Here is a 15,989-nt window from a genome sequence, read left to right as displayed (position 1 = left end):
GGCAGCCTGCTCTTAACCTCCAGTCTACATCCAGGCTTGTCTTTTAAGCCCAGCCCGTATTATCTTGAGAGAAGCAATGTAGAAAGAGCATAGCGTTTGGAGTTGGATATATCTGGATTTGAATCCCAGCTTTGGCATGTACTGGGACAAAGTAATCTTGGATAAGTTAGTTGACTTCTGAGAGCAGTTTTCTCATCTGTAAAATGGGGATGTTAATACCTGCTTGATGGGATCATTGGAAAGATTATTTAAAGTGTTATATGGGTATACCTCAGCATTCTGTAAAGAGAAACTTAGTAATTCTTCCTCAAAAGCCCATCCTGAATGCCCTCTCCCTTTTTCCTAATCATCTAATAGCCAACACTTCTTGGGTGGGTTTCTATGTGCCAGACACTGTGCTAAGTGCTTTTAAGAAGTATTTATTGGGAAATTCCTTGGCGATCCAGCAGTTAGGACTCTGAGCTTTCACTGCCGAGGACCTGGGTTCAATCACTGGTTGGGGAACTAAGATCCTGCAAGCTGTGAGGCGCAGCGCCCCCCCACCCCCACCCAAAAAAAGTATTTATTACTACATGTGAATCTATAATTATCTCAAAATTAAAAGTTTAAAAAAAAATTTGAACCACTGATCTCATTTTTTCTGTATTTATTATTCTTGCTCTTGGTAGATAGATGCCAGGTTAGGATTCAATATATGCCTGTGTTCCAGTTCTTGCTATTTTCTAGTTCTGTAAGTTTTGGACAAACCTCTTGACCTCACTCTTAAGTGTTTTTCCCACCAGAGTCCTAAAATTCCATTTCATAACCATTTGGAAAACTGACTTGCTTACCTTCTCACCTTGGAATTTGCCTCTATTGATGACATTGCAGTGGCAACTGGGCTGGCCCTGTGTGACTTGGAGAGGACAGTATGGGAGGCAAGAGAACTAGGCACCTGGGAGCTATTAGATCAAGGATTAGCAACTCGTCATAAATCAAAAGATTTCTGGGGTAGGAGTCTGGGGGTAATGTCGATGGTGACTCTACTTGGATTATGTTCTCGGGGTGAGATTGCCAACTTCATTGAATGGAAGGACCAGCAATGCACAGGCACTCTAGCTTGTGCCTGGGCAAAAGACAGCGTGTTGGTGGCAAGTGTCCAACATGGCCACGGCGGCCCACAGGCCATCTCTGCCATTCAGGACATCAGCCACTGGCCCTGCCAGCCCTGGGGCAAGGTTGCTGTGGTTTCATAGAAAGAGCCCAGTCTCTGAAATTGCAAGTTCTGATTGTGAGTTCAAATCCCTGTCTACCAACTACTGGTTGTGTTCTTCAGCTAGTTCCTCAACTAGTTCCTTAGTTCCTGAAAATTCTTACTTTATCTCTCAGAGCCACAGTTTCTCTGTCTGTGAAATAGTGCTGTTGAGGGAGTTCCCTGGTGGCCTAGTGGTTAGGATTCCAGGCTTTCACTGCCGCGGCCTGGGTTCAATCCCTGGTCGGGGAACTGAGAGCCCATCCTGCAAGCCTCGCCGTGCGGCCGAAAAAAGAAATAGTGCTGTTGATACCTACTTTGGGGGTTGTTGGGAGGATTCAAAATACCTTAGGCAAATAGGTGTCACACAATACCTGATACTTAGTTGGGTGAATGGCAAGTTGATCTGCTGCTGTTAGCTTTTTGAAGACCAGTATCCTTGGGAGGTGCCATTCAAGTCAGGGCTGCTCTGATTCTCTTACCACCTCCCCACTCACCCCCAGAAACACCCTAGACCCCTCCTTTCCTTCCTCAAGTTCAGACCCCAGAAGTATTGTCTGTCTCACCAGGTGGCATATCTGAGTAAGCAAGATTGTTACATAGCAGACATACAGGACCAGGGAATGTAGCTCAGGCAGCAGCTGATGAACAAAAGGCTTCTCTCTGTTCCCAATAAATTGGTCCTTGGGGATCCTAGCTTTGAAATTCTAATTGACACAGGAAGGAAAAGATTCATTAGGCTCTGGTCTCATTAAAGTGTTCTGCTGCTCACCTACGATTTATTCTTGGCACTTCATCAGGAGAAATTAAGTAAACCAACAGGCTGGGAGGCTGCTGACAGCATAGTTCAGTGTACCTGGTGCTGCTCGTGGGGTGAGGATATTGGGCCTCCCATACTCTGGAGCACACAACTGGCTTCAGAAGTTCCTCACCCTTAGGACTTAGCATGAGTCTAAGTCTCATATATTGTCAGTGCTTTTTGAGTTCATTCATAGGTGATAGCTCATTTATGGATGGTCCAGGAAGAACTGGGGCTTGCCCAAGATCACTGAGCACAGCAGTGGTGGAGCTAGAATTAGAAACAGTCAGCCCTCCTGACTTCCAGGCCAAGAATCTCCTTTGGATTTCTAGATCCACTATTTCAGTCATTCAACCATCAACAGATACTTTCGACACATGCTGTGTGCTAGGATTCTATGATAAAACAGACGTGGGGGGGGGGGTGTGGAGAGGGAATACCTGACCCAGTATTAGGGGAGATTAGAAAGGCCTCCAAGTCTGAGGGGTGAATAGGAATTAGCTCAGCAAAGAAACATATGAGGAGTGTTCAAGGCTGAGGGATCAGCACCTACAAAGGCTTAGAGACTCTCTCCAGTAATGGAAAGTCTTGCTAGGGTGGAGGAATTGAGGAAGAGATAAGTTATGATGAGTCAGTCTATGAGGTTTGGGCCACTTCCTGTTATAAGAACTCTATACCTGGGATTAGGAGTCCTGGGTGTTCTAGATTTGTTTCTACTGCCAGTATTTCTTTAGCATCTTTCTGGTGTGCCAGTGCTGGGCATTGAGGTACAAAAATGCATAAAATATATGTAGCTCTGTCCCCCAGAGATCTGTTAGTTTAATGAGGCTAACAAACTAATAAATAACTCCTATAACAAATAAAAGGAATAATTACCTTTGATGGAGGAAGTCAGAGTTGAGCTGTGTGTCACCATCAGTATTTTCTCTGGGCTTCGATTATCTCACCTGTCAATTTAGTGATAACCACTGTCCTGTGTAGCTCATGAGCTGATGGGAAGACAGCTCTGTAATGACTGATGTTTGTGTGGCATTTTGTGGGTTACAAAACACTCTTTCATCATTAATTAATTGAATCTTAACTATAATCTTATGACTTAGGAAATCTTCCACCAATTTACAGATGCGGAAACTAAGGCTGAGAGAGGTTGAGGCTTGTTTATGGTTTTACAGCTTTTGATTAACAAAAGCTAGGATTAGAAATCCAAATCTTTTGCTCTCTTTTGCATTACAGTGAATCTGAACAAACTTTGAAAAGTAGAAAGATGGCAGGCTTTCTGTTCCATACTTGAGTGGCACATTTCCCTCTCCCTTCAATAGAAATGCAAAGAATGACTTCAGTGTGAGAAAAGCAGACTTAAATTGCCTGGGGAGAAAGAAAAGGAGCTTATTTCAAGTCTTCCCCAGACTGGGCTCTGAACTTTTACGACCATGTGTCCCAGTGCTCTGTCAGCTCCCACTATTCCATCTCATGCCATTTACAGAGTAAATGTCTCAACTATTATGTCACTGGCTACAAATAGCAACTTGTAGGGTAGACAGAGCCTGCTTTACAGGTGGGTAAACTGAGGTCCACAGGAGTTAAGTAATTTGCCCAGATTCACTGAATTATTCATGCCAGAATGAGGACTGGAATCCAGGGCTCCTGACACCACAGGTGCTCTTATGTCATAGAAGAATGCTGCTTTGATTCATTCAGTTCACACAATTCTTGAATATACCCCATGAGCCAGACACTTTGTTTTACAAGAGAACCTCTGGTTAGGCTCAAACTATGTTGGTGCAGTGCCTTCCTCTCTAAGAGGAGGGACTTTGCTATTTATTTATCTGTCCCTGACTAGGGCCTGGTTCCAAGAATGCTTTGCTATTGTTTTTGGCCTTACTCTGTCAGAAGCTGAAGGGAGCAGATGGCCACAGCAGTGTGGATCATGAGGGTGTGATCCCAGGCTGGGCTAGAGAATGAGTTGAGAGCCCTACTCATCTACTACTGTTTCTACGGTCAGGGCCCTGCCAAGGTGTTTTCCATCCCAGAACAAATTGAAGCTGGCCAACCCTGCCCCCTCCTACTCCCATACACAACGTACTTGTTGATCTTCTGGATAGATTTCATACAAAGGCTTCTATGATCTGCTGTCCCAAATGACCCTTTGGACCTATTTCCCAGGCATGTTGCACTATTTAAAGAGTCTCCTATATCTACAGGCCTCCCAACACTCCCACCCTCACTGCTGTTTTTACTTCTGACTCCTTAAGCAGATTGGCTGCTTAGTGTGACTCTGACAATTAGCCTAAAGAGTACTCAATACTGAGAAGTTGACATGTTTTCTGTTTATCCAAAGTTCTAAATGGAACGTTTAAGGAACACTATTTTGGAGCGGGGCAGGGAGGTGGGGTGACTGGGATAAGGACAGTTGACTTCATGGGAAGCCTACAAGAACCTCAAGTACCTTAAAAAGTCATGAAAGGAAATAACAACATTTGTTCACAATATTTCAAGTGCCCCTTATATTCATATCTTTATATACTACAGAACCGTTTCATACCTATTATTGCCTTTGAGTCTCAGAGCAACTCTTTGAGGGCAGCAGTGCAAGGATTACTATTCCCACTTGACAGTTGAGACCAGGGAAGGTTAGGGAAGAAGGTTAGTGATCGATCTTCTGGTAATTATGGTGGCAGAGCCCCAAACAGAACCAAGAATTGGGAGACAGGTAGTCCTAGGTTTGAAATCTGGTGCTCATCATATTCTAGCTGAATGACCTTGGGCAAGTTACTTAGCCTCTTCAAGCCTCAGTTTTCTTCTCTGTAATAAAAGGATAACTATCTCTTACGGTTGTCAAAGCATTAAATAATATAATGTATGGACAAATGCGAGCACAGTATGGAACAAATATTAGGAGCTTAGTAACTGCAGGTTTCCCATCTTAGTGTTTTAAGTGTCTTGTATTCTGAGTCTTTAAGAATTAGTACTCTCACCCTCAGAATGGGAGAAAATATTTGCAAACGAAGCAACTGACAAAGGATTAACCTCCAAAATTTACAAGCAGCTCATGCAGCTCAATATCAAAAAAACCAACAACCCAATCCAAAAATGGGCAGAAGACCTAAATGGACATTTCTCCAAAGAAGATATACAGATCGCCAACGAACACATGAAAGGATGCTCAACAACACTAATCATTAGAGAAATGCAAATCAAAACTACAATGAGGTATCACCTCACACCGGTCAGAATGGCCATCATCAAAAAATCTACAAACAATAAATGCTGGAGAGGGTGTGGAGAAAAGGGAACCCTCTTGCCCTGTTGGTGGGAATGTAAATTGATACAGCCACCATGGAAACGGTGTGGAGGTTCCTTAGACAACTAAAAATAGAGTTACCATACGACCCAGCAATTCCACTACTGGGCATATACCCTGAGAAAACCATAATTCAAAGAGTCATGTACCACAATGTTCATTGCAGCTCTATTTACAATAGCCAGGACATGGAATCAACCTAAGTGTCCATCGACAGATGAATGGATGAAGGAGATGTGGCACATATATACAATGGAATATTACACAGCCATAAAAAGAAACGAAATTGAGTTATTTGTAGTGAGGTGGATGGAGTTAGAGTCTGTCACACAGAGTGAAGTAAGTCAGAAAGAGAAAAACAAGTACCGTATGCTAACACATATATATGGAATCTAAAAAAAAATGGTTCTGAAGAGCCTAGGGGCGGGGCAGGAATAAAGACACAGATGTAGAGAATGGACATGAGGACACGGGGAAGGGGAAGGGTAAGCTGGGACGAAGTGAGAGAGTGGCATGGACATATATACACTACCAAATGTAAAATAGATAGCTAGTGGGAAGCAGCCACATAGCACCGGGAGATCAGCTCGGTGGTTTGTGACCACCTAGAGGGGTGGGATAGGGCAGGTGGGAGGGAGACGCAAGAGGGAGGAGATATGGGGATATTTGTATATGTATGGCTGATTCACTTTGTTATAAAGCAGAAACTAACACACCATTGTAGAGCAATTATACTCCAGTAAAGATGTCATAAAAAAAATTAGTACTCTCACTACAGTAAAGTGAACTACATGTAATGAATTTCTGTAAGCCAGAGTATCATTTAAGTGCCTCACTGGGTTAGTGGGAAGCAGGGGTGCTCCAGGCACTGGTTAAGTACTTCTGATACAAATCACAGTGGGTTAGAGCTGACCAGGGACCCAAGAGATCTATTCCAATGTGTCTTCCTCAGAAGAGATGTTAATAATCTAGGAAAAGTCAGACTGAATAATGCAAAGTACATTTCTTTATTGTTGACTTCTTAGAGCCTTAGCGTGCATGTGACTGGGGAGGGTGGGGAGGAAGGGATGGAGTATGCCAAGTTTCCTGTTTTTATTTGATCTTGGAGCCCCTTTTCTGAGGAGCTCTCATTAACATCTTGAGGAACACTGGTTTTTTATGGAAGAGTTCAGGTAACACTGATATGGTTCAGTTCCTCCATTTTTTGGATGAGGCAATTAAGGTCTGTAATCAAGTTTACAGAGCCAGTCCACAGTAGAACAAAGTCTAAGGTTCAGGGTGCCTGACTCCCCCCTTGGGCCACACCACTATTTGCACTCCATTGTTCTTACTCTTCTAGCCGGCAAATCATAAAATTACAGAGGATTCTGCAAACCACTAATCAGAGAGCATTGTTAGAGCATCAAGCTTTCTGTTTTGTTGTGTTTGTGCCAGTAAGCAGGAAAATGAGGAAACAACAGGCTTAATGGCCACCAAATGTTTCCAAACAGTTGAAAGACCAGGGGTCAGGTAATTTTAGCTCAGTGTCTGGAAAGGTGCCTCTAAACCACAAAGTTTTAAGTCTGTTCTTGTTTTAAGAAGTTTCAGTTGCATCCAGGGGCCTCATCCAAGAGGCCCATGGTGCAGTTCCCAGCGATGAACACTGATACCAGTAACTATGGGAAAGATCCTGAGAGGAATTTGAAGAGAACGTGTCAGATTTCTGCTCTTCCATCACCATCTTCCATGGAATTCAGTGGTTAGGAATGTGCCGCTGGTTTCTATCCAGACCTGGCAGAGGGAGTTGTCCTTGGCATTTATTTGGTGGGGGCTGTCCTTGCTTTTACTAAGCCTTCTAGTTTAGATCTAGTAAAAAATACAACCTTTACCTTTGCCAAGTTGTGCAGTAAACTTTCCAAAACACATCTGATAACACAAAACAATCCTGTGACATAGAGGTTATCTTCCATGTGTCGTTATGAGGACACTGAGGCTCAGAGAAGGGGTAGTGACTTTTCCAGGGGCTGACAGCAGATTAGTGATATGTTCATTGTTCTATTACAGGTGCCTAGTGCAATCCTGACATATAGTAGATCCTCAAGTATTTATTAATTGAAAAATTGGTACATTTCCAGGACTGAACTTCGGTCTTCGAACTCTTTGCCCAGTGTTCTTTCCTTTAAGCCAGCATGGTAGGGCCCAGTGGTTGGACTCATCTCAGGGTCACCAGATAATTCAGAGAGAGTAGACTGGGTCTCCCTTGCTGTGTTGATTTCCAACGAGAATGGCCGTTTCTAGCCGTTGTTGCTCTCTGCTTGGTGAGGACCTTGTACATCTTCCCCACCATAGAAAGCTTAGATTCAGCAGTTTCTGGGCTGAAGATTCAACCTCTCTTTTGAGCCTCTGCTCCTTGGAGTCTACTGAACAAAGACACCACTGGTCCCCAGCTTCTCGCTCTGATCCTCCTTTGTTGTCTCTCTCATCACTGTTTTGCCTGTCCTTCTGCCCTACTGATGGATGAGGAACTTGGGTTCATCCCATGAACTTCAAATATACAGTTCACTTTTAAGGAGCTGCCATGTCAGGAACACTGGGAAACCATTTACTGAAACAGTGCCCACCTAGGATTCTTTCACCTGTTGCATCTGCTTGTTGCCAGGGCAGTGCTGGAGGCTGGGATTGCAAAGATTAATAAAAGTCTCTGCCTTCTAGGAGTTCAGAGTCTAATGGAGAAAGACAGATGTATAAATCACAAAGGTGCAGCAAATGTTGCTGTGACAGAAGTCTGTAGAGAATATCGGGGTCCAGAGGAGACAGTGACTGTCTTCCTGGGGGATGGAAAACAAAGGCTATCCTGAGGAGTTTTCATCAAGGTTATGACATAGGTGGCTTTGTGCACTGAAAACCCTTCTGGCTCCAGCCTCCATCACCAAATCAGAAATTGGTTCTGGTCCTGCTTTATTGATGAAGCAATCTCTCTTAACCTTACGCAATGTTAAGAGTGTGATATTTGGAGCCATCTATTAAATGGGACCAGTAGTAATAATAATTTCATTTAGAAAGCTCCTGAATGCTTCACTTGCTGGTATGTTATCTCACCGAATTTTCACAACCTTATGGGGAAGGTGCTGTAATATTATTCTCATTTTACAACTGAGAAAACTAAGGCACAGAGGAGTTAAGGCATTTACCCAGCATCATACAGCTGATACATGGCAGAGCTGGGATTTGAACCCAGGTAGTCTGACTCCAGAGTCGTTGTCCTAAAAGAGTCTCAGGGCCATTGTGACCTTGATATAATTCTTAACCTCAAAGAGTTGTTGTAAGAATGAGAAGTAAAATACTTAGCAATGCATCTACCACAAAATAAGCAATTAATGAATCATAATGATCATTTTTTATATTACAAAACAGCCTTTCCTAAAGGCTGGAGTGGATTGGGCTCCTGCAAAGATGTCTCCTTTCTGTCTCCCAAGTCTTCTGGCTTCGTTTTCTATACCACCTGCTTCTTTGTTTCTTAAAAAGCATGAATGAGGAAGGGGGTGGGGACAGTGGTACCTGGAGTTCACTTCCGCAGGTACTCCCTGAGCACCAGTCTGGGCCAGGGTCTATCCTGAAAGGCAGGAGGAATGCCGATATTAAATAGATTGTGGTCTCTGCCATCCAGGAATTCACAATCTGGGAGGGGAGATGACACAGAAACAAATCATTTTAATACTGCCTCCTCGGATGGATCTTAGGCAGCACATCAGATCCCATTGCCCACAGCTCATACCACTACTAGCAGGGCATGAATGACTTGCTACTATATTAATTGTTGAAATAATCATCCTGTTAATATCCTTGTCATCATTAAAGCAGATGTTATTAATGTAGAAAGTTGTAATACTTCAGAGAAGGTCAGCAGCTACTCAAAGGAGACTTTTAACATGCTCAATTGGAAAAACCTATTTTATTTTTATGGGGGGGTCGTGGTGGCACTCCTAAACTGCCAGTGGAGCTGAGGGAGTCCTTGGCTTGAGCAATGCACTATGGGGAAGGATTTATGTCCCTCAGGCCTCCCCGCTGGCCACCTGATGTGCTGCTTAGTTATCACATACTTTATAGTTTCTTGTACCCAGGCACATTTTTTTATTTGGCAGAAGGAGCAAGAAGTGGGGAGGTAGCTTTCTGAGGCAGTACATCTGCCTAGAGAGGCAGTGACTGAGCTCCTGCTGAGATTGGCTGGCGCTATGCCAGGGCAGTAAGGGTTTCTTGAGTATATGTATTATTGCAGGAGGTACCTCCAGTTGGTTGATCCATGAGCATTATTGGAGCCCCTGCCATGTGCCTACCAATGTGCTAGGTGCTGTGAAAAATACCCCAAAAGTTCTGCACTGCTTGGCAAGAGAAGACTAACATATGAGACAAAAAGAGTTGACACAGCGGGATGTTGTGATCGGGGTTTGACTTCTGTAGTTCAGACGCTCAACACCTATAGGGACTTCTGAGTCCCTTCTTACTGAGCACTCTTCTGCGTATGACATAGGACTGGGTCCTGGCTCCCATGAAGTCCAAGCTCTTCAACAGTCCACAAGGGCTTTCTGATCTGGCCTTTTCCAGGCTCTCTGCTGTCATCTCTTGCAACATCCAGTCTTAGACTCTACACTCCAGTAAAACCACAATACATACTATTATTCACTCAGTGTGGAAGCACTGTCCAGCTTCCACAACTTTGCTCATGCTATTTCCTCTTTCCTAAATGTTTTCTCTCATCTATGTGTGGATCAACTTCAGCTTATCCCTATGGACAAGATCAGAACTTCTTGATGACTCCTCTTGCTGACTGCCTCCTCTTCCTTCTGTCCTGTCCCTTTGGTAAGTGACATGCCTCTGAGTTCCCACGTGTTCCTCTCATAGCCCTTATCCAGGTGAAAGGGATGAAACATAGTTTCTGGTTTTCATCACTGGACTGTGTGGACTGTGAACTCCTCTGGGGCAGGGATTGTAAATACTTTTTGTTCACTTCCATACTTTGTACAGTGTCTGGCAGAAACAGGTACTCAATGATTTTTTGATAAATGAGTAAATAAATTTTCAGCATATTATTCCTCTAAGAACCTACAATAACTTCGTGGCAATCAAAAACTCTGTAGACTCAAAACTTAGTGTAACAATCGTGGGAGACTGTTATTTTCATGTATACATGAAAACAACAATGAGGATTTGCTTTTCCCCTCTTAACTACCCCCACCCCCCATCCCCCCACCACCACACATACTAATACAGTACATGATTCTGGTGAGGTTGCCATGAAAGTGGCATTCATTGGTGATAGCAGTGTAAATTGGTATAGCACTTTTGGACAACAATTAGGCAGAGTGTATCTCAAGAACCATAAAAATATTCATACATTTTGACACAGTAATTCCACTTCTGGGACACTCTGTCCTAAGGAAATAATCCAATATATAGAATGAACTTTCCCTCAGATGCTATTATTTATAATATTGAGAAATTGGAAAAAGCTTAAATGACCACCTAAACTATGACCAGTCTAAATTATAAATTCACTCATGGGGAAACTATGAGTTATTAAAAATGATAATTATTTTAAAATGGTGCTTATTGAAAGCTATGCAGCAATAAGGACAAATACGTTATATATACTGTGTTATAATATTAGTTGAAAAAATTATGTTACAGAATTGAATGAATGATCTAACTATGTAATCCAAATATAATGCACAAGAAAAAACACTGGAAGGCAGTATACCAAGATGCTAACAATAGTTATGTCCTATAGAGGGGTTGGGGTTTAGGTGATTACTTATGGTAATTTCAAAAAATAAACACACAAGTACAAACGCCCAAATTAATGGCCAAGAATTTTGAAATAATAAAGCAAAACTTTAATTTTGGTTTTAAGCAAAGGAGGCATGTAGTGATATTGTGACGGTGTGGAGGATGAATTGAGTGGTAATATGAATGGAGAAAGAAGGACTACATTCTAAAAATATTTAGGAGGCCAAATCAGTAGGGCTTGGTTTTAGTATGTGAATCAGGAAATGATTCACTGTGTGGAGGGAAGAAGTATATGGAAGTATGCCTAGTAGAGAACATCAGCTCAGGGAGTTTAATGACTTGTCCAGGGTCACACAGTTAGTAAGTAAATGATTGATTGATCCTGGTCTGTCTCTGTCCAAAGCTCATGCTCCTGCAGCTGAGACATCTGTATATTAAAGTTTGGGAGAAACTTTTTTTTTTTAAAACCAGCTATTGCAGTATAGAAACATGTTTAGTGTAGTGTCCTTTTTGAGGGGAAGGGGGACCAGAAAGGGTTAGTTAATTCTTTCTAAGAGGATGATGGGGGGGAAAGACCGTAGAGACCACAGCTGCTTCTGTCATGATCAGTTGAATAAATTAGTTTAGAAGTTCATTAGGTATTGGGCATGTTATGCTTATTGTTTTGGGGGCTGGCTTTTTTTCCCCCCTAAGTTGTTATGGTTCATTGGTTTACTTTTTTGGTTTTTAAAAATTTATTTTATTTATTTATTTATTTATGGCTGCGTTGGGTCTTCGTTGCTGCGCGCGGGCTTTCTCTATTGTGCCGAGCGGGGTCTACTCTTCGTTGCAGTGCACGGGCTTCTCATTGTGGTGGCTTCTCTTGTTGCAGAGCACGGGCTCTAGGTGCACAGGCTTCAGTAGTTGTGGCTCGCCAGCTCTAGAGTGCAAGCTCAGTAGTTATGGTGCACGGGCTTAGTTGCTCCACGGCATGTGGGATCCTCCCACACCAGGGCTCGAACCCGTGTCCTCTGCACTGGCAGGCAGATTCTTAAGCACTGTGCCACCAGGGAAGCCCTCATTGGTTTACTTTTATTTGATGCTCGTGGTGGCTGGGCCTCCTGAACTTAGGTATGCAAATGTGTACCATATTACATGCAAATGAACATTTTGGTCATTACGCCAAGTTTATCAATGATGCTGCAGCTATGGGAGTGAGAGAGTTCAGATTGGCAGCTTCCAACAAGGGACATTTATCTAAGCAGCTCCCTGAAGGGGTCACCTGAGCAATAAATGCCCCATCCCCACATTGCATCATATAGACTAGTCCAAGAAAAGGCGGTTGTAAATTTGAGTCTATACCTTGGGGTCTGATACCTAGCCCTTCAGGAAGAACTCAATTCATACCAACGTGCTCACTATGTGACCTTGGGCAACTGCCTTTGTCTTTCTGCACTAGGGTTTACTCATCTGTAAAGCGGGTGTGACTTATAATCTCTTAGAGGATTGTTGTGTATGAATTTGGTAGCTTTAACTAGTGAAGGGGCTTGTAAACCACGTTTAAGGAGTTGGACTTGATTCTTGGTGGTGGGAAGCTGCTGAAGGGTCTTAAACAGGAGACAAGGACACACTTGCTCAGTGGTTCACTCAAGAGGCAGAGCTTAGTAATATTTGTGGAATTAATGTTGTTACCAGAGGGACAGAGTGGCTATGACAGTGACATATTCTCAGTGGTCCTCTTTGGGCCAAACATACAGCACTGTGGGGTGGTGCTTACAGCCCTGAGTTGTGTTTAGATCAGCACCTTGGAGAGAGGTCAGCTTTCTTTTCTCCTGTCTGAATGTGGGAAATTAAATATATATATTTATATGCCAGTGCATATGCTTTCGGCGGGGTCAAGCCTTAGTGGGACTGTGAGAGGTAGCATTAGGTGTTTTCAAGGAGAAGGATTGTTGTAATGAGGAAAATACTGATTTCACAGGAAAGGATTTTAATCAACTGCCCTTACACCTGAAGGGCACAGTGCTTGGCTGCAGTGCCAAGTTGTGTACCATCTACCGCCTACTTCCAGCCAACTGGCCCACTGCCAGGGTGCCTCTGTCTAGGAAGACCTGCAGGAGCTGTCCATCCCAGGGAATATCCCTGTCCACATTTTTGTAGCAATCTCAGGTAACAGTACACTCCCATATGTTATCTCCTTTGACCCTCACAACAACCTGCACTGCAAGTGGGCAGGGCAGGGATTTTCATCCCCATTTCACAGATGGGGAGCCTGAACCTCAGAGAAGTGAAGTGCCTTCCCAAGTTCACACAGCTAGTGGAAGTGGGGTTCAGGACCTGGGACTCCACAGGCAAGCAGGAATTCAAAGCTAATAATCCCCTGTTACTATTTTAATTTGGGGCAAGGTCTGTCTTGGGAGGGGTTAGGCCGCCCTCTCTGTGTTCCTCCAATAGGAAAATGGGGACGTGTACACTACCGTGGCACAACCTGCTGCAGCCTTATTCAGAATAGAGTAGCCACAGAATGTGGAGGTTCCATCGGAGATACCGAACAGTGAGCAAGCAGAGGTTTCTTGCAGTATCAGCCCTTGCAGCCCTGTTGCCTGGAAGGGGAGAACAACCTGCCTTCTGGGTCCTCAAGGTACAAGAGGCCTTTCTGGGAACCTTCACTTAGGGGCCTCTTGGTGCCCGCCTTCTCAAGTTGTACTCTCTGGAGACTGCTTTACTCTTGATACTCATTTCTTTATTCATTTAACACTTAATGAGTGCCTACTCCCGTGCTTCCTTTTATGTTCAAGGCACATTTCCAGATACTAAAATTTATTGCATCCACAGTGATAGTATTCTTCCCTTGATCATAGTTCAGCTCTAGATTAATGTTACAGTAGAACTCACTACCTTTCATACTCACAAGAAAAAGTTCTTCTGGGTTCTAACAATAACAATACTAATAACAGTAGCATACTTTCTAATGTGCCAGACATTGTTTTAAACATGAATTAGATTGTTTTATCCTCCAGCAACCCTAGAGATATGTATCACTACCCCCATTTTATAGGTGAGATAACTGAAGCATAAAGAACTTAAGACACTTACTGAGGGTCCTCTCGCACAGCTAGTTCAGTGGCAGAATGAAGGCATTTGGCTTCAGAGGTTACTCTCTTGACCATATTACGTGGCCTCTCACATGGCAGTAAACATTTAGGCTTTGATTCCTGCTTGATGGCAGCACCCTGTTCACAGCAGCAGGTTGTACCTCTCTATACACCGTGTCATATGACCCACTCAGCTCTGGGTTGTGCTGAAAAATAGTACTACCCCATTAGCTCAGAACAAAAAGAAGTTTTGTACACTGATGAAAATTTAGCCATGCACCTGGAAGATTCAAGGTACATTATTATGTCTTGGCACACTGGTTAAGAGCTACTCATCTGCCCCAGCCAGTCACACTCTTGGGTGTACAGTGGCATTCAAGAATGAATCTGATATCTATCTTGCTGTCAATAAACTCCCTAGAGGGAGAGAGAAGAATACTGTGTAAATAGCTGTGATACAAGACTGAAAATTAGAAATACCAAAAAGAAGAGTTACAACATGCTTCCCCTTCCTGGCTGGTTTCCTCATGTCCTCTAGTCTGGGGAGAGAGGGTCTAGAAGTACTAGCCTCTTCAGGCACATGCCTTCCTTTCAGATCACCAGGCTTCAGGAAGGTGTTAGTCCTCATTAAGCCTAGATCGTCTTGGCTTGCAGGATATAGCATGACCTAGAGCAGATGACCAAGATAAATCACCTCCTAAAGCATTTGGTGGCAAATCCTTGAACTCATCCTTGGCCTGCATCCTCTTCTCTCTTTCTTGAGAAGAAAGGAAAAAGACTAAGATAGTTTTTCATAGTCTAACACCAAAGTCTACAAGAAATCAGGTTAAAGGACTCGAAAGAAATGAAATAAACTCTATTTTTTGTTTGCTTTGCTTTTTATAGAGGTTGACAGGGATGGGTGAGAGTGGTTTAGAGCTGTGCTACTCAAATTATAGCCAACTGAGTAGATGGATGCTAGTTCGCAAACTTGCTGGTTTGTGATGAGTACAGAAATTGAGACTAAGCGCTTAGAGACCTTTACAGTAATTTGACATTTGTATTTTACAAATGTATTTGTCTGTAATGGATTGGAAGTTTAAAAAGCAAAACAACAAAAAACTGCTTCTTCACCACAAGTAGTTTTGAGAAGTACTGGCTCAGTGTGACAAAGTGAAAAAGAGCTTCAGTCTTCTTGTCTGTAAAACAAGATTAATAATACCTACCTCAAATTGATGTTAAATAATATTTTGGCATACTTAATATGTGCCTGCCACTGTGCATTGTACATGTATTATCTTATTTAATTCTCCCCACAACTCTGAAATAAATTTTGTTCTGAGGCTTGGATAGGTTGAGGGACTTTGCAGAAGTCAAACCCTGTAATAAGTGTGTAGGTGGGATTTGAATGGGAACTAGTGCTCTTGACTGTTATGCCATGTTCTGTGTAAAGAGCCTGGCGTGCAGGAGGGCTCCCTGTCACTCCACTTTCTCTACTTCACTAGAGGTCTGGAGACCTGCTTTCTCATTCTGTCACTGATCCTAACTTATTTTGTGATCTTGGGCAAGTCACTTCTTTAAACCTTAATGATCTCATCTACCCTCAGTGGTAGGTACTATGTTTTATTCATTTTTGGTTCCCCAGCATTTAGGTGGACAGGGCTTGGCATATAATGGGTATTGAGTACTGAGGCAGTTGATTACACTGGATGATCTCTAAGGGTTCTTTCAGTCTCTACTCTGAACATCATAGGTACTTTATCCTCTTCCCTCTTGAGCATCATATTCCCCACCTACTCTACCGGCAGCATGACCTTATTTCCGCATGTCTGTTTGTCTTAA

The 15,989-nt window shown here is 43.0% G+C and overlaps 1 protein-coding gene across 7 annotated transcripts in view; it reads left to right on the top strand.

Annotated features, from left to right (window-relative positions):
- Window positions 1-15,989, top strand: part of RALY (RALY heterogeneous nuclear ribonucleoprotein) — an 80,446-nt gene that overhangs the window by 47,863 nt on the left and 16,594 nt on the right. The window contains exon 1 of one of the 7 annotated variants that reach the window (XM_082358915.1): window positions 10,145-10,167. The exons of the other annotated variants lie outside the window; for them this stretch is intronic. The gene's annotated coding sequence lies outside the window, so the exon portion shown is untranslated. Of the gene's footprint in view, window positions 1-10,144; window positions 10,168-15,989 lie in introns of those variants that run through there. 7 annotated transcript variants of the gene reach the window in all.

Source organism: Balaenoptera borealis (genome assembly GCF_965194805.1).
Source record: "Balaenoptera borealis genome assembly, chromosome: 16".
In the NCBI taxonomy this organism is placed as follows: domain Eukaryota; kingdom Metazoa; phylum Chordata; class Mammalia; order Artiodactyla; family Balaenopteridae; genus Balaenoptera; species Balaenoptera borealis.
Note: the sequence above shows the minus strand (reverse complement) of the source record. Positions and strands in the feature narration are given on the sequence as shown.